The sequence below is a fragment of the Marmota monax genome, unplaced genomic scaffold, assembly GCF_021218885.2.
Source record: "Marmota monax isolate L192 unplaced genomic scaffold, Marmota_monax_Labrador192_F-V1.1 WCK01_AAM20220418_F8-fsc00115, whole genome shotgun sequence".
Classification (NCBI taxonomy): domain Eukaryota; kingdom Metazoa; phylum Chordata; class Mammalia; order Rodentia; family Sciuridae; genus Marmota; species Marmota monax.
In genome coordinates, this window is record NW_026694419.1 from 5,520,547 (window position 1) to 5,548,238 (window position 27,692).

Genomic DNA, 27,692 nt, shown 5'->3' on the forward strand with positions numbered 1-27,692 from the left:
TAACAGCTGATATCCAGAGCTCCAGCTTGGCTATTCTTACATCTGCGACAGTGATTAACCAGGATGCTTTTTTCAATATCTATTTTATTATTGCATTTTTCCACATCATAAAGTTCTATTTTATTTTTTGAGTTCATAGAGACCTAGGTTAATGTTTTTCTGATCAGTTTTATTTTTTGACTGTGGAGTTTTTAAACATTGCAATGGAGATTTCACCTGTATAAAGCTAGAAGGCCTTTACTATTGTCTTATGTGTTGTATGTTTGTGTGCACACTTGTGTTTTGTGTTGTATGTCTGTGTGTGCGTATGTCCATATATCATATATGAGGAGCGCTCATGAAAAAATGGATCAGAATTTTTTTTCATTCACGTGATTTTAATGGTTTAATTTGAATTGGGTAAACAGCTGTTGAGAATTGTTTTAATATGTGTACAAATAAGGAGGTTAACAGATCTGTTTCTTTACTTTCACCTTTCCTTTTCATTATATTTAATTATTCTGTTCAGGATAATGTAAATTGTTCAGAAAATTGTTTTCTTAATACCTGTTGGAATGTTACATAATTTTTTTTTTAGCATCATTGCCAGAATTCCTATCTTCATCCCAGTGCTGGTGAAGACAAAGATAAAACCAAACTGTAGTTTCTTCGATAGTTATCACAACAAACTGTATAAACTGATGCATCAGTGAATAATAGCTCAACAAGTAATGCTCAATCAAGGAGTTGATTTACTTCGGGAGGAAATGGACACATTGATGGATTCCTCTGCTTTGAACTGCTTGCAGAACTTGCCTGGACTATGTATTACTTGTATGCATTGTGAACTATCTGTTGGTGCAGCAAATTGTAGTAGTGCTGGCATGTCTTTGCTGATGGTGTCACCGGTGATACAATTTTTCCAAAGAAGCTGTCAATTGGCTTGGTGTTGTGGCATTTCTGTATCCTCCTCCCTTCTGCTAGTGATGGTCTAAAATTTGGGGGCCAACAGAGGTGAGGCAAAGAACCTCATCCCCCACTGGTGCAAAGGCCAAATTTGGGGGCCAACAGAGGTGAGGCAAAAAACCTCATCCCCCCCACTGGTGCATAGGCCTATCCACAATTATGGCTGTATGCTGGACTGGTAGTCATTGAAGGGTATGATCCAATTGCAGTGGTACCAACCTAAGACAAGAGGCTGACGCCTAGAGGTCAGCTCATCCGATGACGGGTAAGGACCATATGTTGTATTGGACAACCTAACAGGCAGGGTCCCTAAGCCACATTGCTTGTTGTTTAATTAAACAGAAGGGGGGAGATGCTGAGAGCCATAGCCAAGTAGGAATGACTCATGCTATTTTTGGTTGAAAGGTGACCCCAGAAAGCCATTGAGATGATAATGATTATGTTAAGATGTGCATTCAATTGGAGATTAGATCCCTGCTGTCTGCATAGGCCTGCTACTTTGGAGCTCTCATGGGACTCCCGGAGAGTTCCCATTGGTTGGGGAAGTGCGGTAGGAGGGATTTCCAGAGGAGGGATTTCCTGTTGGTGTAGTGTGTCCAGAGAGAAGGCTGTGTGCCTGGCATTTTTCAGCGGGAGTTTTGGAAATAAAGTTTGTTCGTGCTTGAGTGGCTCCTGATTTTGTGCCCAGCCAGACTGCAGCAGGTAGGGATTAACTGGGTGATAATTACAGGCAGGAAGAGTTCTGGCTGGAGTAGGTATGTCCCTGGAGACACACAAGTATCTTTGGGGTATATATCTTAAGCAGAGCTCTCTCTGACTCTTGATGGATGTGTTTTGAGCAACTTTCCTCCACTTTTCTGCCATAATGTTCTGCCTCATCTCGGGCCAACAGCAATGGAACCAACCATCCATGGACTGAGATCTCTGAAAGCAGGAACACCAATAAACTTTGCTTCCTCTAAAATTGTACTGTCCAATGTGTTCGTTGAAGCAACAAAAAAAGCTGACTAAAGCAACAAGGTGTTTTGACTTACCACAGACTCAAAGCAACAGTTCCAAGTAACCATAGACTGAAACCTCTGAAATAGTGAGCTCTAATAAACTTTAATCCCTTTAGTAGATTTGCCTCAGGCATTTGCCACAGTAAGAAAAACTCACTAACAAAATATTCAAGAATCAAGAAGGACCACCCAATATGATTAATGTAAAAAGTGCCTTTAACTCCCTCAGTACCAGGAACAGTACCTTTATATACTATTCAGCTTTTTAAAGAATCTCATTATTTATGGAGCACAGGGTATAGTACGAGAATGGTCTCATATCTGTTTGAGAAAATCAACCATGCACTGAGCATTTTTTCATTTCCATTTAACAAACCATAAAAAGTCCTGAAAACATCAGAACTCTTCTAACTTAAGTGCATCCTGGAACAAGGCTCAAAAATATTTACAGAAATAAAAAAAAAATCCAACACTCAATAAAGTTAAAATCTCCACTGTCATACAACTAAAAGTTAAAGTCATACAATGAAATAGAAAACATATCCCCCAAATTAAGAATAAAAGTTAATTAAAGTCAACGTAGAATTAGCACAACCTGAGAATTAATAGGATAAAGGCATTAAAGCTATTCTTATAACTGTATTGTATTAACTTTATTATGATATTCTGTATTATAATTACTGTATTATTATAACTGTATATGTTGAAAAATTTAAATACAGAAATAGAAGATGTGAAAATTATGACACAAGTTGTATATTTCAAGATAGTATTTGTACTTTATTAGATGGAAAAGAACTGATGAGATGAGTGGAAGATTAGATGTTGCACAGGAAAAAAGCATAATTAGTGAATGTGAATACATAGCAATATAATCTATTGAAATGGAAACACAGAGAGAAAAGATAATTTGAAAAATAATAAACAGAGCACCAAGGATATGAGGAATGACTTCAAGTGCCCTAATGTTGATATAACTAAGGAACTTACCAGTTATCAGAAGAAAGCAATGCAGACAGAAAAAAACTATTTAAATAAACAATGAAGAAAAATTTTCAAATATGATAAAATACATAAACCCACATATTAGGTAAGTTTAATTAACTCCAAGACTACAAAAATGAAGCATAATCAAAACACTCAATATCAATAAGGATAAATCTTAGATGCAATCACTAAAAAATGAGAGAGAAACCAAATGTAAAATAATAATACTTTTAACCTAAGACTCAGATCAACTGCATGTAATTCCCACATTGTGGCACTCTGAAACTCTTTACTTTATACTGTTTTTAATGCAAATTTGAAATATATAAAGAACACTGAAAGCACAAAAAGAAGCAAGAACATGGCCAAGGAAAGAAATGTTCTGTAGAAGTTGACACAGATATGGTCCTAATGCTGAATTATTCTACAGGAACTTTTAAATGACTATGTGAAATATGCTGAAGTTTACCATATAACATAAGGAAAAGAACTCCACATGTGGGTCAGGATCCACTGTGGAAAGAAGACAAAAAGATAATGCTATTTTTTAAATGATTGTTTAAAGCTCAGCTCCATATGCTTTCACAGCAATTCCTCCCATGTAGCACTTCCTACATCAGTTTGCTTAACTGTATCTCCAAGTATTCTATGTTTCCTGAAGACAAGAGGACCTTATTCTAGGTTATATCTTCATAGTCATCACAGTATTCAATAAAGAGCAGATGCTAAATAAAAATATTTTGAATAAGTAATGAGTAACAAATGAAAAGGTTAATGGTAACTGCACTGGAACCAAAATATAGAAAAGAAAGAGAAAATCCATTGAAAAAAAAAATAAACAACATGTTCAGAATACCAAGATTACTAGGATGTATTCTTAAATTGTACTAAGGAATTACTAAAAATACTACAAAGAGCCCAATTAAGTTGTGTCTATAAAATATATACATTGTGAATAAAAATACTGAATTATTTACATAATTCTATTTCTGGAACAATTTGACCTCAACTCTGAACATTTGTGTAAATTAATTTTTTAGTAAAAATTCCCAAACTCCACAATTTAACAATTCATCATTTTTTGTGTGTGCAGTAAGAATCAGATTAAATGTCCATGCATGTTAACTCCACTACAGTCACTTTTATAGTATCATAATCTGAGGAAGGCAAAACACAAACATCTGGATAGACATTGAATGCTCTTCAAGGAAATTAGTGTACTGGACTGCATAGTGAGGAAGAACTCGGGGAATTCCTAGACTTACCAGGAGTGAAGGCTGTGGAAGACATGGAAAATGGAGAAATAGCCCTTCAAATTGTCAGTAAGTTTTTTACCAGCTTTTGACCTCCTGCATATAAGATCCATATTAGAAACTTTCAAATCGTGTTTCCATTAAAAATAGAGTGGAGCCAGGCATGGTGGCCATACCTGTAATCCCAGAGGCTCTGGAGGCTGAGGCAGGAGGAGCACAAGTTGAAAGCTAGCCTCAGCAATTTAGCAAGGCCCTAAGAAACTTAGGGAGAACCTGTCTCAAGAGGTAAATCTCTTTGATCCATTAAAACAGTACAAATTAATAGAGCAATGAAGACTCATATATGGATGAATACCATGTGTCAAAATGCAGGGCACCCTGTGATCTGACAGGCGGTTGACTTCAGGGTGAAAAGAATTTTGTACATGCTTCATTCTATTATCTGACATATATATATATATATATATATATATATATATATATATATACACACACACACTCACACACACACACACACACATATATAGATATAAAGAACAAATTTAAAAATATAAAAATAAAAGATAAAAAGGGCTGGGGATGTGAATCAGTGGTTAAGCACCCCTGGGTTCAATCCCTTGTACCAAAAAAAAAAGGTGGGGGGAATTCACACAGCACATATGGGGGCAGCAAAGGCAAGAGGGAGAACAAATTAATGAAAGAAAATTTGTTTCCCTTCACATGAGATCTTCATTGTAATAAATAAATTTCCTTCTGAACTCTGTTTTGCGGAAGTCTGCAGTGAGTATTTTTTCTTTGTTGGCAATGCCTGACTTAGTATAAACTCAGTTAAAAAAGAAAAAAGAGGAGAAAAGTGAAAGTAATAAAGAATAACAAAAGTGGAACATCCAGACGAAATCCCAAAGGAGACTGTGAGTAGGAAATAAAATAGACAATAAGACAGAGGATGCTGTTTTAGCAGTCAAGTCCACCCATTAATTTTGGTCTCCTTTTTATATTTTATACCATATCTCTGATATAACAAAAAGATAAATTTTACAGCTAATATCATATTTCATTTACAGCTAAATATAATATTTATGGCATGGGCATATTCTGGGGAGTTTTAACAGTTCTTGCACATTCCCTTTAAAAATAGAATATTATTTGCTAATTCAAATTTTATGTTGGGGCTTAGGATTCAAAAGTCAATTATTGTATCTGTTTCTCAGAATTATGAAATATTCTTTTATCTGTGTCTCCAAAATACATAGCAACTATTATTAGATGATATTATTTTTATTTAAACTACAAATGTTATTTGTTTAAGAATTAGAATCCAAATTGGGGGAAATGGATGGGTGGTTAGGATTTTATCTTTCAAAAAAGCAAATACTGTCTATTTTCTTTTTAAGAAAAGGAATCTTTATATGCCCCTTTGAATATTTTATCTTTTTAATTAGGAAAATAAATGATATAGGCTCATAAAGTATGATTTAAAATTACACAAAATCAAGAAAATATTAGTTTATAAATTTTAATAACTCCTACTGCAACCTCTTTTATAAGAATAAATAATATAAATATGAATTGAATTTGATCATCTTGAGAAAAATTGATTCATCTCTAGACAGACTCAGTATTAAGAGTTTTTTCCTGATAGCTATGAGTCTTAATTTTTTTTTCAAAAATCAATAGGTCTGGTCTCATTTGTAGGAAATAAATTCAGTTACCTTTAAAAACAATTTTATATTGCTTTTTGTGAGCCTACTATAACTGTTTAAAAAAATCATTTGAACAAGTCATGTTAATACTTTAGGACATTTTTACCCATTTCTGTGAATTCTAATTGAAGAATCATTAGGGCATCATGCCAGCAAATTAATCCTGGAACAGGCACATTTGTAATTGTCCTTAAAAGAAGCCTGGTACTGATGGACAATTAATTTAAGTCAGAAAAAGAGAAAGACAGACGGACATGCAGAGAAAAAGGAGGAAAAAGAGAGAAAGGGACAGATAATAGAAGGGAGTGTGTACAAAATTCTTTTCACCATGATGCCAACCTGCTGTCAGATCACAGGTGTCCTGCATTTTGACACATGATATTCATCCGTATATGAATTTTCATTGCTCTATTAGTTTGTTCCATTTTAATGGATCAAACAGATATTCTCACATTTATATTTTATAAACACTTTGGAAATTAACATGTCTAAGTAGGAATTTCAAGTAAAATTTTTTTGTAAATATGAATTGTTAATCATAAGAGATGTTTAAGACACATATTCCTTTTAGAAAGTACATTTCTTCTGCATCTATGTCATTGGAGAGTTTTTACTTTTTAGGTTTTTCAGTTTCCACCACTCATCTTTGAATGTCTTTAAACATGTTTTTCAAATCCCCCTCTATTGTGCAACTATTCTCTGTGGCAGTCTCTTGTCTGCAAAGGTCATTTACTATCAAGTTTACTGTATATGCCTAATTTTATATTGTGCAATAAATCTTCCACAGCCCCTACATGTGACAAGTCTGGAGGTTCAATCAGAGGTTGGATGTATCAATGTTTAATGCATTTCTCAATAAAAAATTAGCACACGTCTTCAACTAAAATAAATGTTCTTGTTTTATGTGCTCTGTTTTACAAGACTATTAAAATGGTTTTTTATTATAGTTTTAGCATTCGGATAGGGATAGTATCAAATTGAACTGCTAGGTTAACAAAGTAAAATAAACTGTGAAACATGACTACATAAAATCTGAAAAAATCTAGAAAACACAGGTATTTAAGCAAATGAAGACAAATGACCTTAAACAAAATATATTTTATCTCTATAAATAATTAAGTATTTCATATTTGAGAAAACATTGGCTCATGTGTTAAGAATTGAAAAAATTAAACTTGTATTATTTTTCCTTCAGAGATAAAAATTATTCAAAATATTTTAACTGGAATAATGATAATTATATGAACAATGATGATAGCAAAATCATTTAATTATTTTCCAAATTATCAGTAACTATAAACGTTTTCCAGGATGTAAGTTATACTTAGTAATAATGTTTTCCTGATTTTAATTGTGGTTTAGCCTAAAAGTTAAACTAAATGAAATAAACCCTTTAAAGTATTCTAATAACTACACTAAAAAGTAGTTTATTCACATTAATGTACATATATATATATAAATATATATATATATATATATATATATATAGAGAGAGAGAGAGAGAGAGAGAGCACCTAAAATTTAAATTAAGTATTTAGATATATTTATTGTTTTCAAAGCAGAGCACTTTGCAGCATAAAACCATATTAATTCTTCCATAAATTATTTCAATATGGAGATTTTTAGAAGCCAAAATCATGTTACAGATATGAAATAGAAATCAACACAGCAACATATGCACATTAAAATTGATGTAATTTAAAGATTCTCCATGGTTATTTGGAGGAAAAATATAAACCAGTCTGCTGATAAAATCAGGGGGCTCTTATATTCAGTCATTTAAACCAATGCAATTTCTAATGGTTTTACTTCTGCTGTGGTGAATTTACTATAAATCCCACCAGTGTGACAGATTCAATCAGTCCATTCGTTGGAATGACAGGTCATATTTGCAGCAGAATGATCCAGCACCAAATATTTCAAAATCACTAAAGATATTAAAAATGACAAAGAATGCAAAGAGCAAGAAAATAACAGTCAGTACAACACAATTTCAGAAATAAAAAGCCACTTATATAACTGCAAAATTACCTGTAACTTGCTGCCAAAAACAAATTGCTATCAAATTTTACATTAAGAATATTTTGCACTTTAATTAGCTTCTGCTAAGCTTGACAATATTCCCTTTGGTACATCTTTTCTGTATTATAATTTTCATTGAGAAGCAGTGAAGCATGCTTGAAAAAACAACACTAGGTACTTAGAAGCTCTGGGTCCTAGATCCAGCTCTGTGACCTTGAGCAAATATCTTAACTCCTGGGAGCCCTGATTCCCTCATTTGGAACATGGAAAACAATCTGCAATCCTTTTCTCTCACAGTTGGAGGATTTGAAAACAAATTTCAAGAAGTCAAAATATGAATGGGTTATAAAAACTCTAAAGCAATAGACACTTTTATGACGCTATTATTACTTTCACAATTTTCGTGTTAAGAAATTTAACTCAAAATTTCTCTGATTAATCTTTAAAAATTATCTAATTACACTTTTGAAAATTATATGTTGTTTTTTCACAGAAATTAGTGTTATTTTCATAAACATGCTTTTCTTCTTTATTTGTTACCTGTCCTGTTTTTATATTAATATACATGATAAAATTAAATAGAAGAAAGACAAAATTCTGCACTATAAACTAATTTACTAAAGCTGAGTTCTAACTTCTTTTTTAAAAGCACAATAACACTAATTAAACTAAACCTTATGACAAGGATATAGAAAATAAAATGCAGTTATAACTGAGATATAGGAAACAGACAGAAGGCTTAATTTGAAGCCTGAAATATTCTCTTTGAAATATCTGGAAGTCCCATAGGATTAAAATGTAGACAAAGATACCCCTTTCTTGTGGAGGTCTGAAGTCTTACTAATCCACATACCTTGGTCAAAGGAATTTAATATGTTTCCTTTAGGGAATTAATTCCTAAACATCCTATGTTTGTCTGTCTGTCTCTCTCCCATTTATTACCCATGTCCTTGGGTAAATTATTTAATCCCTTTATTTATTGGAAGTCCAATGTCCTTCTTTGTATAAGGAAATAATAATAGTACCTGATTGACAAAAGTGTAATGATTAAATATGGCAACATCTGTAATACAACTGGGACAGTGACCTGCCTTATCATAAACACTTGGTAAATGTTGTGCATGTGTATTATTGTTGCAACTATATTTGTCTTTACTACTCTATAACTAAGTTTCTATGTAACTGCACATTGTAAAACTTCCAAATCAAGATATGTAGGCTTATATCATGCTAAGTGACTACACGTGGCTCTTATATATACATATAATATATATTATTTTATATGTATCATATATATATATATATATATATATATCATGCCAAATGGTTGCACATAGTTTATATATATATATATATATATATATATATATATATATATATATATTTATTTATGTCAAGTTCTGTTATTTAAAAAAAAAGACTATAGTGAACATTCTTAAACATATGTTTTGACATAATCCTGCAAATGGGAGCTATTGTTAAAAACTTATTTCAAAAGTGACTTGTATTTAATCTAGGACATGTTGTTAGTTTAATTATATTGTCATTTTAACACATGAGCATAAATCATTAATACATGGGCCATTGATACGATGCTATACCTAATTACTTTCTAATTAGAAAGTATAGTACTACATCTAATTACCATCTAAATTGACAATTTTAGAGTCTATTACTTTCTTATATAGTTTTAATCTTTAACAACATATTATGGAAGTTACACTTGGATATCTAACTGATTTATAATTGTGTTGAGCTTAATTTTAGGATTTATGACTAAAATATTTTAGCTTAGGTAGTTAGAAATAAAATTTGCTCTTCAACCAAACGTAGAATTTTAATTTTATATAAAACATTTAAAATATATTTAATGTCCCTTCGTTTTGTGTTATGCTTAAGAAAAAAAAATACTTGCATAAGCTGAAACTACTTTCACAAGTTTTAGAAAATTTCATGAAATTAAATAACTGGAAATCTTGTGCTCTATATTTTAGCCAATTAGTATATTTCTATTTTCAGTAATTAAAGATTTTTGAGAAAGTCTGATAGCTGATATGAGTCATTTTTTAAAAGTTAGAGACACAAGAGAAAATATGGACTAAGAGGAATGCCACTGAAAGAAACAGCTCAGATAACAACAGGATGGAGGGAATGACCAGTGAGATATTGGCCAGAACCAGCATAGAGGAGGTTGTGTTGACATTTTGTGAAAAGGACAAGTGTTGATTTACTGAGAAATTCAATAAAGAAGTTTCTGTCTAAACTCAGGAAAACAGATGAAGGGGCAACCAAACCTCATGTCAGTTTACTATCAATGATCAAGAAATCATATCAACTATTCCTTACTTTCTTTCCAAGCTGGTCTACCTAATAGGGTAGGTATCTGGCCGGGTTTGCTCTCAGAAGCAAAAGCTTATAAAACATCCAGAAGGATGGGGCTCAGAGAACTTATGAGACTGTGTTCTTCTCAATTCACTAACAAAGGTATTTGGTCCTGAAAATTCCAACACACAATTGGTTAGATATAAGCTTGGGATTGGATCCTAGGTTTCTTTTTTCTTTTATATGAGAGAGATGTCACCATATTTTCTATATCCTATCCATTTTTATACATACAACCTATACTCTAATCTTGTATTTGACTTATTTTTTGATTTTTATACCAAATTCCATAATTCACATTTCCCAGGATAATCTTTTATGTGCATTAGAAACATTACTCATGGTATTATACAAAAATGACTTTATAGGACATTTAATACAGCTATATCTTTACATTCATCAGATAACTTATACATGTGAAAATAAGTGTCTTTTGAAATCCAATTCAAATTGTAGAAGAAGATAAAACTATTTTCAATGTATCTTTGTTCCCAACAAGAAGATTTTTATTCAAACCCCATAGCACCAGTTAAGGAGAGCTGACCCTACTTTCTCTGGTTATCTCCTGGAAAGAGTTTTGGTTTCTCCTTTGCCTGGTACTGGCTCACATCTCTCATTTCTCCTTGTGCAATTGTAAAATTTAGTCAAATTGTGTTTGGACAGTATGATTCACATTGTACCTATAACTTATTATTTTGATATAAAAATGAATTAATATACACATGTAGAGATACATAGCACAGATGAACAATAAGGAATATGCATCTCATATCTAAAAATTGCAAGGTTTCAAGTCTGGCTAGGCAAGCATTCAGCAAATACCTTGAGAACTTATGATATGTCTAATTTCTGATTTCCTTAAGGCTGGTTTCACTTTCAGGAAAACTCTTTTCATAAACCCTCAAAACTCTAAATTCAGTTGAAAAAATAAATAAAACAAATTCTTCTTTCTCATCAGTTTGAGAAAAGCTCTGGATTTGCATCTCTGGCTCTGACTGACATGGTTTAATCATGAGCCTGTGTCCATCCCTGTATAAATCACCATGGTATGAAGAATGGAGGCTCTAAAAGGCTAATCCTGGGTCACAAATCCACATTTGGGTACAAATGGAGAGAATTTTGCCACATGGAATAAGAACTAAAGAAAAGAGTTCTCCAAGAAAAAGTGAGGGAGTATTATAAAACTCTCATGTAGAACGTGAAATGTTCACTACTATACACATATATTATTATGTTATTTGTATGGTAATTTACTTTTAAAACAGTTCTTAAATAAAATACTGTAATGGCTCCATCTATATCCAAGATAAATCTGATCTGAAATCCACATTAGAATGCATACCAGACAATATTCCAGAAAATGATTACTTGTATCTCTAACTATTGTTATACAAACTTATACTGGAGAATTTTAATTAGGATAAGAGATATTAGGAAAAAAAGTTTCACTGTTGAAATCTATGAACAAGACAAAGGGTGAAATCCATGTACAAAACAAAGGTAGGAATTCTTTCAGTTTCCTTGCCAGAGTATATGTACATAAGCTATAAGACTTTCTGGAACGTCAGAGCCTAGCCACTTCGGTGTAACTCCAGATCTAAGATCCCTGTGTTTCATATTCTCACGTTTTTGGCAGTGGATAATTGACTGAAAAAATAAAATACTGTTTCCTCTGTACATGTGAGTATTTCATACAAGATAATAATAGCAAAAAAGAGGCTATTATTATCTTGTGATTATCTAGGTGAATAAAGCACTACTGAATATTACTTATTCACAGCAGTTTTATATGTGTGTGATGGTCTGCAATACTTAGCAAAATGGTACCTTATTTTTTAGAATGGCTAATAGAATTGCCCAGGAAATAATTGTTTCTTTCTCAATTGAAACTTTGAAAAAGATGATAACCAAATATATTAACTCAGCCACCTCATTGCACTATCAAGAGCAATAATAGACCATACCATTATAATTTTATGCTAAAAATCCTGAGGAGTAAGATTTTTTCTTGTTTTCATCATAATATAAATCTAATTTTCAACTGATGGTATTTAATATTTATATTCAGAAGTTTATTGCAGTTGAAAAATCATGTGGCCTTTTTTCAATTGAAATATTAAAATATAAAACAGCTAAAAATTCTGGGGTTATCTTCCTTCAAATTGAGTAGAAATGGTTCTATTAATTTGAATGAGGGAAATGGTATTATTGTTAATTATTTGATGATGTCAAACACACAATTTATAAATAGTAACCATTGCGCTCTAAACTATTTTATTAAAAGTGTTGAAATTATTTATTTTATTTATTATAACATCAAAAGAGAAGGATTACAAAACACAAAAGGAGTAAAGGGGTAAAAATAAATAAAAATAATTTCTATATTTTTATAGGAGCCCTAGTACTTTACAGTTTACCCTCTCTAAAGGAAAAAGGGCATAACCCTAATTATTACATTGTATGAAATAATTGTCTACTTTGTAACCACAAGTAAACAACAAAACCTTGTATTTATGTGATCATTTATTCATTCACTTACTGTTTCTACAAATAGTACCTGAAAAAAAAAATAGGACACAAAGCAGGTCTAAGGATACTTATTTATTTACTCATTTAACAAATATTTATTGAGTGCTTTTATTACATCATGTCTGTTTCCAGTAACTAAAACTGGTCATTTCCCAAAGAATGTTGATGAAAAAGTAGTTTCCAATTTACCTGATATTAAATTTAATCCTCAGAAATATACTGATATTGGGCACCAGCAAGGTAGAGGGAACTGTGACCACGCACAGAGCAGGCCCAGCGGCCTGCTGAGGGGCAGAGCCACCCCCCACCCCCCGCGCCTGCTAGGTGACCACCGACAGAAAAAGCCCAGTGGCCCGCGGTGGGACAGAGCTTCCAATCACTCCTGCAAGGTAGGCGGGCCTGCGACCCACCGGCAGAAGAGGAGCAGCGGCCTGCTGAGAGGCTGAGCCGCCCCCTCCCCCTGCGCCGGCAAAGTAGAGGGAACTGTGACCACGCACAGAGCAGGCCCAGCGGCCTGCTGAGGGGCAGAGCCGTCCCCCCACCCCCCGCGCCTGCCAGGTAGGTGGAACGGTGACCACCGACAGAAAAGGCCCAGTGGCCCGCGGCAGGACAGAGCTTCCAATCACTCCTGCAAGGTAGGCGGGCCTGCGACCCACCGGCAGAGGAGGAGCAGCGGCCTGCTGAGAGGCAGAGCCGCCCCCTCCCCCTGCACCGGCAAGGTAGAGGGAACTGTGACCACGCACAGAGCAGGCCCAGTGGCCTGCTGGGGGGCAGAGCAGCCCCCCACCCCCCGCGCCTGCCAGGTAGGTGGAACTGTAACCACCGACAGAAAAGGCCCAGTGGCCCGCGGAGTGGCAGAGCTTCCAATCACTCCTGCAAGGTAGGCGGGCCTGCGACCCACAGGCAAAAGAGGAGCAGCGGCCTGCTGAGAGGCAGAGCCGCCCCCTCCCCCCCGCGCCTGCAAGGTAGACGGAACTGTGACCACCATCAGAATAGGCCAGACCTGCAACCGAGAGACAGAACAGGCCCAGTGGCCTGAGGAAGGGTAGAGCCGCCCCCCCCCCCCGTGCCTGCAAGGTAGGCGCACCTGGGACCCACTGGCAGTACAGCCCCAGAGGCCTGCAGAGGGGCAGTGCCGCTGCCTGCGCCTGCAAAGTAGACAGAACTGTGACCACCGACAGAACAAGCCTAGCGGCCCGCAGACGGACAGAGCCGCCACCCGAGCCTGCGAGGGAGACTTTGCAACTATACAAGACCAATATAAATATATAGGGGGAAAATTCAATAGCACAACAGTTTCACCAAGTAGAAAGGAACGCGAACAGTATGAAGAGACAAGGAAAGAAAGGACCACAAGCGTTGCAGGTCAACTCAACGTTAGAAGAGGTAATAGCTGCAGCAGATGGAATGTCAGATAAAGAATTCAGGATATACATGCTTCAGATGATCTGGAGTCTCAAGGAAGACATCAGACAGCAAAATCAGACAATGAAAGATCACTTCAACAATGAATTACATAAACAAATCCAAGAAGCAAAAGATCAACTATACAGGGAAATAGAGGTTATAAAAAACAAACAAACAGAAATCCTAGAAATGCAGGAAGCAATAAGCCAACTTAAAAACAAAATTGAGAATACTACCAGCAGAGTAGAACACTTAGAAGACAGAACATCAGACAATGAAGATAAAGTATTTCAACTTGAAAAGAACATAGACAGCTCAGCAAGACTGTTAAGAAACCATGAGCAGAACATCCAAGAAATATGGGATAACATCAAGAGACCAAATTTAAGAGTCATTGGGATACAGGAAGGGACAGAGTTTCAAACCAAAGGAATGAGCAATCTATTCAATGAAATAATACGAGAAAACTTCCCAGACTTGAAGAATGAGACAGAACCCCAAATCCTAGAAGCCTACAGGACGCCGAATGTGCAAAATCATAAGAGACCCACACCTAGACACATTATAATGAAGATGCCCAACATACAGAATAAGGAGAGAATTTTAAAAGCTACAAGAGAAAGGAAGCAGATCACATTTAGGGGTAAGCCAATCAGGATAACAGCTGATCTTTCAACACAGACTCTGAAAGCTAGAAGATCCTGGAATAACATATTTCAAACACTGAAAGAAAATGGGTTCCAACCAAGAATTGTGTTTCCAGCGAAATTAAGCTTCAGGATGGAAGATGAAATTAAAACCTTCCACGATAAACAAAAGTTAAAAGAATTTGCAGCTAGAAAACCAGCCCTTCAAAACATCCTTGGCAAAACATTACAGGAAGAGGAAATGGAAAATAACAATGAAAACCAACAGTGGGAGGTAGGACACTAAAGGGGGGAAAATAATCAAAGAGGAAAACAAACTATGTTTAGTAACATAAATAAACAAATATGGCTGGAAGAACAACCCATATCTCAATAATAACCCTAAATGTTAATGGCTTAAACTCACCAATCAAGAGACACAGGCTAGTAGAATGGATCACAAAACAAGACCCAACAATATGCTGTCTACAGGAGACGCATTTGATAGGAAAAGACATACATAGGCTGAAGGTGAAAGGTTGGGAAAAATCATATCACTCATATGGACTTCGGAAACAAGCAGGAGTATCCATACTCATATCAAATAAAATAGATTTCAAGCCAAAGTTAATCAAAAGGGATAAAGAGGGACACTACATACTGCTCAAGGGAACCATACACCAACAAGACATAACAATCATAAATATATATGCCCCAAACAATGGTGCAGCTATGTTCATCAAACAAACTCTTCTCAAGTTCAAGAGTCTAATAGACCACCATACAATAATCATGGGAGACTTCAACACACCTCTATCACCACTGGACAGATCTTCCAAACAAAAGTTGAATAAGGAAACTATAGAACTCAATAACACAATTAATAACCTAGACTTAATTGACATATATAGAATATACCACCCAACATCAAGCAGTTACACTTTTTTCTCAGCAGCACATGGATCCTTCTCAAAAATAGATCATATATTATGTCACAGGGCAACTCTTAGACAATATAAAGGAGTAGAGATAATACCATGCATCCTATCTGATCATAATGGAATGGAACTGAAAATCAACGATAAAAGAAGGAAGGGAAAAGAATACATCACTTGGAGAATGAACAATAGGTTACTGAATGATCAATGGGTTATAGAAGACATCAAGGAAGAAATTAAAAAATTCTTAGAGATTAATGAAAACACAGACACAACATATCGGAATCTATGGGACACATTGAAAGCAGTTCTAAGAGGAAAATTCATTGCTTGGAGTTCATTCCTTAAAAAAAGAAAAAACCAACAAATAAATGATCTCATACTTCATCTCAAAATCCTAGAAAAAGAAGAGCAAAACAACAGCAAAAGAAGTAGAAAGCAAGAAATAATTAAAATCAGAGCTGAAATTAATGAAATCGAAACAAAAGAAACAATTGAAAAAATTGACAAAACTAAAAGTTGGTTCTTTGAAAAAATAAACAAAATCGACAGACCCTTAGCCATGCTAGCGAAGAGAAGAAGAGAGAGAACTCCAATTACTAACATACGGGATGAAAGAGGCAATATCACAAGAGACACTTCCGAAATACAGAAGATAATCAAAAATTATTTTGAATCCTTATACTCCAATAAATTAGAAGATAGTGAAGGCATAGATAAATTTCTTAAGTCATATGATCTGCCCAGATTGAGTCAGGAGGATATAGACAACCTAAACAGACCAATATCAATTGAGGAAATAGAAGAAACCATCAAAATACTACCAACTAAGAAAAGCCCAGGACCGGATGGGTATACAGCAGAGTTTTACAAAACCTTTAAAGAGGAACTAATACCAATACTTTTCAAGCTACTTCGGGAAGTAGAAAAAGAGGGAGAACTTCCAAATTCATTCTACGAGGCCAACATCACCCTGATACCTAAACCAGACAAAGACACTTCAAAGAAAGAAAACTACAGACCAATATCTCTAATGAACCTAGATGCAAAAATCCTCAATAAAATTCTGGCCACTCGGATACAAAAACTTATCAAAAAAATTGTGCACCATGATCAAGTAGGATTCATCCCTGGGATGTAAGGCTGGTTCAATATACGGAAATCAATAAATGTAATTCACCACATCAATAGACTTAAAAATAAGAATCATATGATCATCTCGATAGATGCAGAAAAAGCATTCGACAAAGTACAGCATCCCTTTATGTTCAAAACTCTAGAAAAACTAGGGATAACAGGAACATACCTCAATATTGTAAAAGCAATCTATGCTAAGCCTCAGGCTAGCATCATTCTGAATGGAGAAAAATTGAAGGCATTCCCTCTAAAATCTGGAACAAGACAGGGATGCCCTCTCTCACCACTTCTGTTCAACATAGTTCTCGAAACACTGGCCAGAGCAATTAGACAGACGAAAGAAATTAAAGGCATCAAAATAGGAAAGGAAGAACTTAAATTATCACTATTTGCAGATGACATGATTCTATACCTAGCAGACCCAAATGGGTCTACAAAGAAACTATTAGAGCTAATAAATGAATTCAGCAAAGTGGCAGGATATAAAATCAACACGCATAAATCAAAGGCATTCCTGTATATCAGCGACAAATCCTCTGAAATGGAAATGAGGACAACCACTCCATTCACAATATCTTCAAAAAAATAAAATACTTGGGAATCAACCTAACAACAGAGGTGAAAGACTTATACAATGAAAACTACAGAACCCTAAAGAGAGAAATAGAAGAAGATCTTAGAAGATGGAAAAATATACCCTGTTCATGGATAGGCAGAACTAACATCATCAAAATGGCGATATTACCAAAAGTTCTCTATAGGTTTAATGCAATGCCAATCAAAATCCCAACGGCATTTCTTGTAGAAATAGAGAAAGCAATCATGAAATTCATATGGAAAAACAAAAGACCCAGAATAGCAAAAAGAATGCTAAGCAGGAAGTGTGAATCAGGCGGTATAGCGATACCAGATTTCAAACTATACTACAGAGCAATAGTAACAAAAACAGCATGGTACTGGTACCAAAACAGGCGGGTGGACCAATGGTACAGAATAGAGGACACAGAAACCAATCCACAAAACTACAACTACCTTATATTTGATAAAGGGGCTAAAAGCATGCAATGGAGGAAGGATAGCATCTTCAACAAATGGTGCTGGGAAAACTGGAAATCCATATGCAACAAAATGAAACTGAATCCCTTTCTCTCGCCATGCACAAAAGTTAATTCAAAATGGATCAAGGAGCTTGATATCAAATCAGAGACACGCCGTCTGATAGAAGAAAAGTTGGCTACGATCTACAGTCGGTGGGGTCGGGCTCCAAATTCCTCAATAGGACACCCATAGCACAAAAGTTAATAACTAGAATCAACAAATGGGACTTACTCAAACTAAAAAGTTTTTTCTCAGCAAAAGATACAATAAGAGAGGTAAATAGAGAGCCTACATCCTGGGAACAAATCTTTACTCCTCACACTTCAGATAGAGCCCTAATATCCAGAGTATACAAAGAACTCAAAAAATTAGACAATAAGAGAACAAACAACCCAATCAACAAATGGGCCAAGGACCTGAACAGACACTTCTCAGAGGAGGACATACAATCAATCAACAAGTACATGAAAAAATGCTCACCATCTCTAGCAGTCAGAGAAATGCAAATCAAAACCACCCTAAGATACCATCTCACTCCAGTTAGATTGGCAGCCATTATGAAGTCAAACAACAACAAGTGCTGGCGAGGATGTGGGGAAAAGGGTACACTTGTACATTGCTGGTGGGACTGCAAATTGGTGCAGCCAATTTGGAAAGCAGTATGGAGATTTCTTGGAAAGCTGGGAATGGAGCCACCATTTGACCCAGCTATTCCCCTTCTCGGTCTATTCCCTAAAGACCTAAAAAGAGCATGCTACAGGGACACTGCTACATCGATGTTCATAGCAGCACAATTCACAATAGCTAGACTGTGGAACCAACCTAGATGCCCTTCAATGGATGAATGGATAAAAAAAATGTGGCATTTATACACAATGGAGTATTACTCTGCATTAAAAAATGACAAAATCATAGAATTTACAGGGAAATGGATGGCATTAGAGCAGATTATGCTAAGTGAAGCTAGCCAATCCCTAAAAAACAAATGCCAAATGTCTTCTTTGATATAAGGAGAGTAACTAAGAACAGAGTAGGGTCGAAGAGCATGAGAAGAAGATTAACATTAAACAGGGATGAGAGGTGGGAGGGAAAGGGAGAGAGAAGGGAAAATGCATGGAAATGGAAGGAGACCCTCAGAGTTATACAAAAGTACATACAAGAGGAAGTGAGGGGAAGGGGGAAAATAATATAAGGGGGACAAATGAATGTCAGTAGAGGGAGCAGAGAGAGAAGAGGGGAGGGGAGGGGAGGGGAGGGGGGATAGTAGAGGATAGGAAAGGCAGCAGAATACAACAGACACTAGTATGGCAATATGTAAATCAATGGATGTGTAACAGATGTGATTCTGCAATCTGTATATGGGGTAAAAATGGGAGCTCATAACCCACTTGAATCAAATTGTGAAATATGATATATCAAGAACTATGTAATGTTTTGAACAGCCAACAATAAAAAATTTAAAAAAAAAAAGAAATATACTGATATTGGTTTTCGCCAGTTTCTTAATCCTGCTGGTCAAGGGAGCCCAAGACAGAGTCTGCAGACAGTTAGGAAAAGCTAAGAGATAATTATTATTAACAAAAACAATCAAAACAAAAAACCGCTCAGTGTAGCAAATGACCAAGTGAAAACTAGTCTAAAAAAACAATTATCTTTTGCAGTAGTGTGCTTTTTTCAAGATTTAAGGATAAAAGAAACTTGTACTTCCAACTACAGCCTTGTCTTCAAGTGTGAAAGTGTTTTGTTTTTTGCTCCTAAAAGTGATGTCAGGAAAAAAAAAAAGGAGGGCAGATTAACAACCTCCAAAAATTTTATCCTACAAAATAGTAATGCAAGGATGAAAAATGTAGCTCCATTACATTTTTCAAGCTCTGAAAATTAACCAAAGGCTTAAAAATAGTATAGAGAATAATACGCAGAGCCTTTGTTCAAGAAAAAAAAATGGCAAAATTTCAGGCAATAAGTGTGAGATTTCAGTGTTTTAAGTTGTTATATACTTATTACCCCCTCTCTAAGTCCATGGCAGGCTTAAAAACTAATTGCCTACAACCAAAGTAAAAACCAGCACCCTGGCAGCCATTGATAAGGAAGGATGGATTGGAAGCTTTTTAAAAGCTTTATTCCCCGAGAATTATCATTCTTACACCTGTCAGGTGGTTGCCTAGAAGATGCCAGTGCCAAGGCTATCTTTATTTGACCTGACTCAGAGCTCACACATCTTCAAATGACTTTTCCCTAAGGGCATTTGTTGAAACTATGTGGACAAATATTTAGGTGTGCAGGTGATAGAAAACAATTGGGGTGGAAAATAGACCATTAAAAACCTGGAAAAGGAGATGTCCACAGGAACTTTGAAAACCTTATTTTTGGAAATCTCAACTAAAAAGGCTGAGAAGGCCCTCAATTCTTATCTATGACTAATCTTGATCTTCTACACAAGCAGAAAGTAAAGACTGAGGCAGACTCATACAGCATTAAATCAAATTATTTTAAATATTTTCAGAGACCAAAGGAGTCACTTCCAACTAACTGCAATATGAGAATGATGTCAAAGAGAGAATATTAATAAAAAGTCAGAAATTAACAAATACTATCAAATGGAAATTCTATCATTGAGAAGTAGGATAGAAGAAATATAAAAATCATCAGGAGGTCTCAGTAGCATATTTAAGCAGAAGAAAGAAGAGCTGAAGTTGAAGATAGTTTAATTGAGATCATTCAATCCAAAGAACACAGCAAAAAAAAGAATGAAGAAACTAAACTGATCCTCAAAAACTTATGAGATACCATCAGACATACCAATATATGCATATGGGAGTCACAGATAAGAGGAAATAGAGAAATGGTCAAAAGAAGATTTGAAAAAATAAAGGCATATAACCTCTTAAATTTGATGAAAATCATTAATCAACACATCTAAGAAGCTTAATGAACATGAAATAAAATAAGCTCAAAGAAATACACAAGAATCAAATTGTTAAGACAAAGAAAAAGAAAACATTGAAAGCATCAGAAAGAAAGGGCATCTTTAGGAGGGATCCTCATTTACATTGACAATAGATTTCTCACCAGAAACCTTGGAGGGAAAAACGCAGTAGGTTAAATATTTGACGTACTAAAAGAAAAAGATGTCAAGTTATTAATTATGTGCTCAGCAAAAATATACTTCAAAAGTTACACTGAAATTAAGACACTCTCAGATAAAAATTGAGAGAATTCATTGCTCATAAAGGTGTCCTATAAGAAATACTAAAAGGAATCACTGAGGTTGAAATTTAAAAATACACTTGAATCCACATGAAAAAATAAAGAATATCAATTTAAGACACAGCATAAGAAGATATGAAAGAGTGTACCATTTTACTTTTTTGTTATTAACTATTTCTTCTACTTAATTTAAAAGTCAGCATCATAAAACTATATAAAATTACAGTTTATGGAACCACATGTAATGGACTTGGAATTTGACACTCCTTTCTTCTTATTTTTTCAAATCTTCTTGTTGTCCATTTCTCTATTTCCTCTTCCACTGATAAGTTGATAACTCTGCTTACTTAGGTCTTAAGAGAAGTAAAATCACAAGAAGAGCTACAGTCCCCAGACATGGAGAAACAGACTGGAGGATAAAGACAATGACATGTCCTGAAGCAGAGACCTTTGTGGGAACCCATGCTAGGGTAGGAAAACATGAATTAACGTGAAATTTTCTGGAAAGTGTATGTGGACAAATCTGAAAGTTACAACTTCAGGCATCTATTCATAAATGGGTTCTCATTCTTTTGTGAATTTTTCCTCCAGGACCTTGACCAGATCCCCAGAGTAAATAACAGAGAAAAAAAATATCTCAAGCACCCTACAGTGCAAGAAAAAGAGAGAGATAATAGAATCATATAAAATGCTAAATTAAATGCACAAAAGAGAAAAAAAAAAGAGTGGGAGATAAAAACAGGAACAAAAATAAGTAGACAAATAGAAAACAGTAATAAATTTGATAATATTTATCCAATTATACTACTATTCACTTTGAATGCCAATGGCCTAAACGTGCCAATTAGAAAAAGATTATTAGTGTATATCAAAAAACAAGACACAACTACATGTTGTCTATAAGAAACCCTCTTTCTTTATTTCTTTCTTTCTTTCTTCCTTTCTTTCTTTCATTGCAGGTGATTGAATCTAGGGACTTGTACATATTAGGTAGGTTGATTACGGACTAAGACACAATCCAAGCCCAGAGAAAACTATTTTTTAACTATAAAGGTGCATATAGAATAAAAGTAAATAGAGAAAGACATGACATGCAAATCCTAACCGAAAGAAGGCAGAGAGAGTTATAATAATTTCTGGGAGATTGAGACTTCACAGCAAGGAGTTTTCAGGTTTAAAGAAGGGCATTACATAATGATAAAGTGGTCAATTCTCCAAGAAGACATAATCCCAAGGTGTATGTGCCTAACAATAAAACATCAAAATATATGAGGCAAAAACTGATAAAACTGCAAGGACAAATAAATGAATCCACTATTAGAGTTGGAGACTTCAACAGTTCTCTATCAGAAATGGACAGATCCAGCAGACAGAAAATCAGTAAGGACATAGTTGAAGTCAACAACACCATCAATCAACTAGATATAATTGACATCTATACACTACTTTATCCACAACAGCAGAATAAAAATTTTTCTCAAGCTTACATGGAACATTTACCAAGAAAGACTTCACTTATGGCCATAAAATAGACCTTAACTAATGTAAAAGAGTTAAAACCATACAATATTAATGGGATTAAACTAGAAATACTGAAAATCCAAATATATGTGATAATTAAATGTACACATGTAAATGCACAGGTCAAATAAGAAATATCAAGAAAAATTTTAAAATGTTTTAAATTAAGATAAAATAGAAAAACAATTTATCAAAACTTGTATTATTTATGTGTAAAGTGGGTTATTGGGGCTAAGATTGTGGAAGAGTTGGTAAAGTACCTGCATAGCATGCCAAAGGCCTTAGATTTAATCTGCATTAACTGTATGTGTCAAGAAAGTAGATCTAAAGTTAATCATGTCACCTTCCACTTAAAGAATTGAGAAAAAGAAAAGCAAATTATATCCTAAGGAGAAGTAAAGAAATAATAAAAATCAGGGTAGAAGTAATGAAATTGAAAACAGGAACTCACTAGAAAAAATCAACAAAATCCAAAGCTGGTTCTAAGAAAATACCCATAAAATCAATAAGCCTACATCCATGCTAACTGAAAAGTAAAAGAGAAAGAACACAAATTTGTAATATTAGAAATGAAACTAAGGTTGTCATTGGAGATTTGATGGATATGAAAAGGGAAACTATGAATATCTTTATTCCCACAAGTTTGATAACATAGTTGACACAGGCCAATTACTTAAGAAACAACAAATACGAATATTCCCATATCCATTAAATAAACTGAATTAGTGATTAATAGCCAACCAGAAAATAAAAGACAAGAGTCCAGATGGGTTCATTGGTGAATTCTACTCAATATTTAGAAAGTAATATTTTTCTCTTTATACTTTTTTTTTCAGAAGTTAGGAATAAATCCTACCTCATTTTATTAGGCCAGCATTACTCTATTTCCACAACCAGACAAAAGTAATGTAAATGTGAAAAAAATTTGCAGATCAATCTCTCTCATGAACAGCTAACATTACAGTTAATGGTAAGAAACCACCTTTTCCATAAAGATCAGGAACAAGGCAACAATGTCCCCTCTCACTACTCCTTTTCAACATCTTATTAATGCAGTAAGACAAGAAAATAAAACTTATATAAGTTGAGAAAGAAGAAACAAAAATCTTTGATCATAGACTATATGGTTATCTATAGTTATTATGAATAAAACCTGAAATAATTAACAAAATATTTCCTGAATCTAATAAATAATTATATAGGATTGCATGATACAAGGTTAATATTCAAAACTCTAATGAGAGAAATAAAATAAATCACTTAATAAGTGAGGACATATTCCATATCTTTGGCTAGAAAGAATTAAAACTATCAAGATGTACATTTTTTTCAACTTTATATATTCAGTGTAATCTGAATAAAAATCTCAGCAAGTTATTTTATACATATCAATGAACTGATTGTAAAATTTGCATGGACAAGGAGAAACCCAGAATAACTAGCATAATATTAAAGTGGAAATCTAATACAACACAACTTCAGGACTCCAATAAAACTACAATTATAAAGACAGTGTGATACTGACAAAAGACAAGAAAAAGAGAACAGAATAGAGAGTTCAGAAAGAGACACATGTAAATGTCCTCAACTAATGTTTGACAAAGGAACAAAGATACAATGTAATGGATTAAAAAAAAATAGTCTTTTCAACAAATGGTATTGGAACAATTCAACATTCACAAACACACGAAAATCTTGACAAAAACTTTATATACACCACAGAAATTAACTTAAAAGGATCCCAGACTTAACTGAAACAAAACCACAATGGTAGAGGATAATACAGGAGGAAATTTAAATAACTTTATATTTGATGGTGACTTTTTAAATTAATTTTTACTCATTATATTTTATTGAAACTGTAAGGTTTGGCCAGTCTCTGTGGCACATGATTATAATCCCAGGAGCTCTTGAAGCTGAGGCAGGGGATCACAAGTTCAAAGCCAGCATCAGCAATATCGAGGCATTAAGTAACTCAGTGAGACCCTGTCTCTAAATATAATACAAAATAGGGCTGGGGATGTGGTTCAGTGGTCAAGTACACCTGAGTTCAATCCCTGTTACCCCCCTCCCACAAAAAACGAAACTGTAAGGTTTACATAATGATGTTTTGATATACTTAGTTAATTTAGATATTACAATCAAGCAAATTAGCATGTCTATCTCTTTACAAGATTCTTATCTTGTGCATGTGTGGAAAAAACACTTACAATCTATTCCCAACTTATTTCAAGTACAAAACACAGTACTCTTAAGCACAGAAAAATGCTCTATATTAGAGAAATACTAATAATTAGAAAAACAAATGAATCTTTGTATTCTTTGATATCTCCAAGTTTCCCTCTCACAACCCACTACTAGCAACTACTGATCTATTCACTACTTTATTAATTTAAATTTTTAGATTCCAAATAAAAGTGAGATTGTGCAGTATTTTGTTTCTGAGTCTAACTTATTTCACTTAGCCTATGTTCTCCAGTATCATTGGTATCTTCACAAGTGTTACCATTTCTTTTTCTTCACTACGATTGAATAATTTTTTGTGTAAATTCTTTGTCTTTTTCTTTATTCTTTTATCTGTTGCTGGACACTTAGGCTCACATCTTGGATATATACTGAATAATGCTGCAAAAAAGCATTGGTGCACGGAATTTTTTTAAAATAGTGATTTAATTTCCTTTGTCTATATATTCAAGAAGAGAGTTTATCTACATATATTTTCTCATGCCAGTATCATACTACTTTTTAACCACATTGTTTTAATTATTATACTTTTTAAATTTGCTTTTATTCATTATACATGACAGCAGAATCTATTTTGATATATTTATACAAGCATGAAAGCATGGAATATATCTTATTCTAATTAGGATCCCAGTCATGTGGATGTACACAATGTTGAGATTCACTGTGTTGTATTCATATATGTATATAGAAAAGTTATGGCAGATTTATTTCACTGTCTTTCCTATCCTGCCCCCCATCCCTTCCTTTCATTATAGTTTTGTAGTATAATTTTAAATCAAGAAGTGAGATGCCTCCAACTTTGTTCTTATTATGATTTATTTTGCTATTTGGGGACTTTTGTTGTTTCATACTGTAATGGTTAATTTAAATTGTCAACTTAATAGGATTAAGAGATGCTGAAGATTCAGGGGCTTCCAGGTATGTCAATGAGAGTGTATCTAGGAACGACTGGCATGTGGGATAGTGAACTGGAGACCCTCTCTAAGAGTGGGCAGAGCCATTCAGTAGGATGTTGGCTTAGATAGATTAAATGTTGGAAGAACAAGGAAGCAGCAGCAGATGCAAACTTGATTCTTCTTGAATGGGTTCTTGATTGTTGCTGCAATCACCTGAGGATATCAGACTCTAACTCCTTCACACCTCAAAGTAGACTCTAACAGTGATTCTCCAGGGAGTTTCCAGAAGCCTTCTGTCTCTGACTGGGGTAGCACCATTGATCCCTTTTGTTCTGAGGCTTCAGCCTCTTGGACTGCGCAGCTAATGATTCTTCCATCTCTCCAGCCTGCAAATGGCCATTGTGGACTATCCAGCTTCCCGTCCTAAAGCCAATTAATAAAACCTCTTTTTTATAATCATACTTCCTGTTGATTCTGTTCCTCTAGAGAACCCTGACTTAATACACTGGAACTGTAGTTTGTTTTTTGTTTTGTTTTTTTTTTCTATTTACCAATAGAAATTTTCACAGGGTTTGTATTGAATCTTTAGAAAACTTTAAGTAGAATGGATATTTTTAACAATATTAATTATTCCAGTCTATAAACATAGGATATCTTTTCTTTTTATACATACTTTATTCAATTTCTTTCATAAATACTTCATAACTTTCAGTTTTCATCCCCAAGTATTTTGATCTTTTTAATGTCATTGTAAATATGATTATTTTCTTCATTTCTTTTTTTCAATATTACATTGTTGGTGTAAATAAATGCTACTGATTCTGGTATGCTGATTTTGTATCCTGTGACTTTGTTGAATTTGTTTATTAGTGCTAAAAATGGTTTATTTTTGTTTTCGGTTTTGTGAAGTCTCTTGGGTTTTCTTCTGTAAAGAGACGATTTTATTGATTTATTTCTAATTTTAGTGAACTTATTACTTTGTCTTGTCTAATTGCTCCAACAAGGACTCTATGCTGAACAGAAGTGGGAAAAGAGTGCCTCTTCACTTGTACTGTGCTTTAAGAGAAAGAGCTTTCAGTTATTCCTGTATTAATGACCATATTAGTGGGGAACTTTCCACAAATGGCCTTTATTGTGTGCAGGTAAATTACTTTCATACCTATATCCATTCTGTTTTGAGTTTTTATTGTAAATGGGTTTTGATCTTCGTCACAGGCTTTTCCTCTATCTATTGAGATCATGTGTTTATCCTTCATTCTGTCAATGTAGTATATACCCTATGTTAATGTGCACATATTGAAGCAAAATTGCATTCTAGGGACAAACTCCATTTGGTCATTCTGTATTACCATTATGAATGCTCTTATGAATTTCACTTAACTTGCATTTTGCTGAGATTTTTTTTCACGAAAGTTTATTATAAATATTAGCCTGTAATTTTTTTCTGATAGTGTCTTTCTGTAACTGGTTGTGTGGTAAAGGTTTAAAAGTGGTTCTTTCTTTCTTGAAAGAGTTTTTTTTAAAAAAGGATTGAATGTCTGATAGAATAAAATAATCGGATACTAAGCTTTTCTTCATTGGAGATTTTTGATTACTGCTTCCATCTATTTGTTATTGGTCTATTAGGCTTGCCTTGTTTTTATTCAGTTTCCTTTGCTAGGTTGCATGTTTCTGGGAATTTATCCATTTCTTCTGTGCTCTCCATTTTTCTGGCATAGCATTGTTTATAATAGATTCTTGTGAATCCTTTTTATTTCTCAAGAATCCATTGTAATGTCGCCTTGTTCATTTCT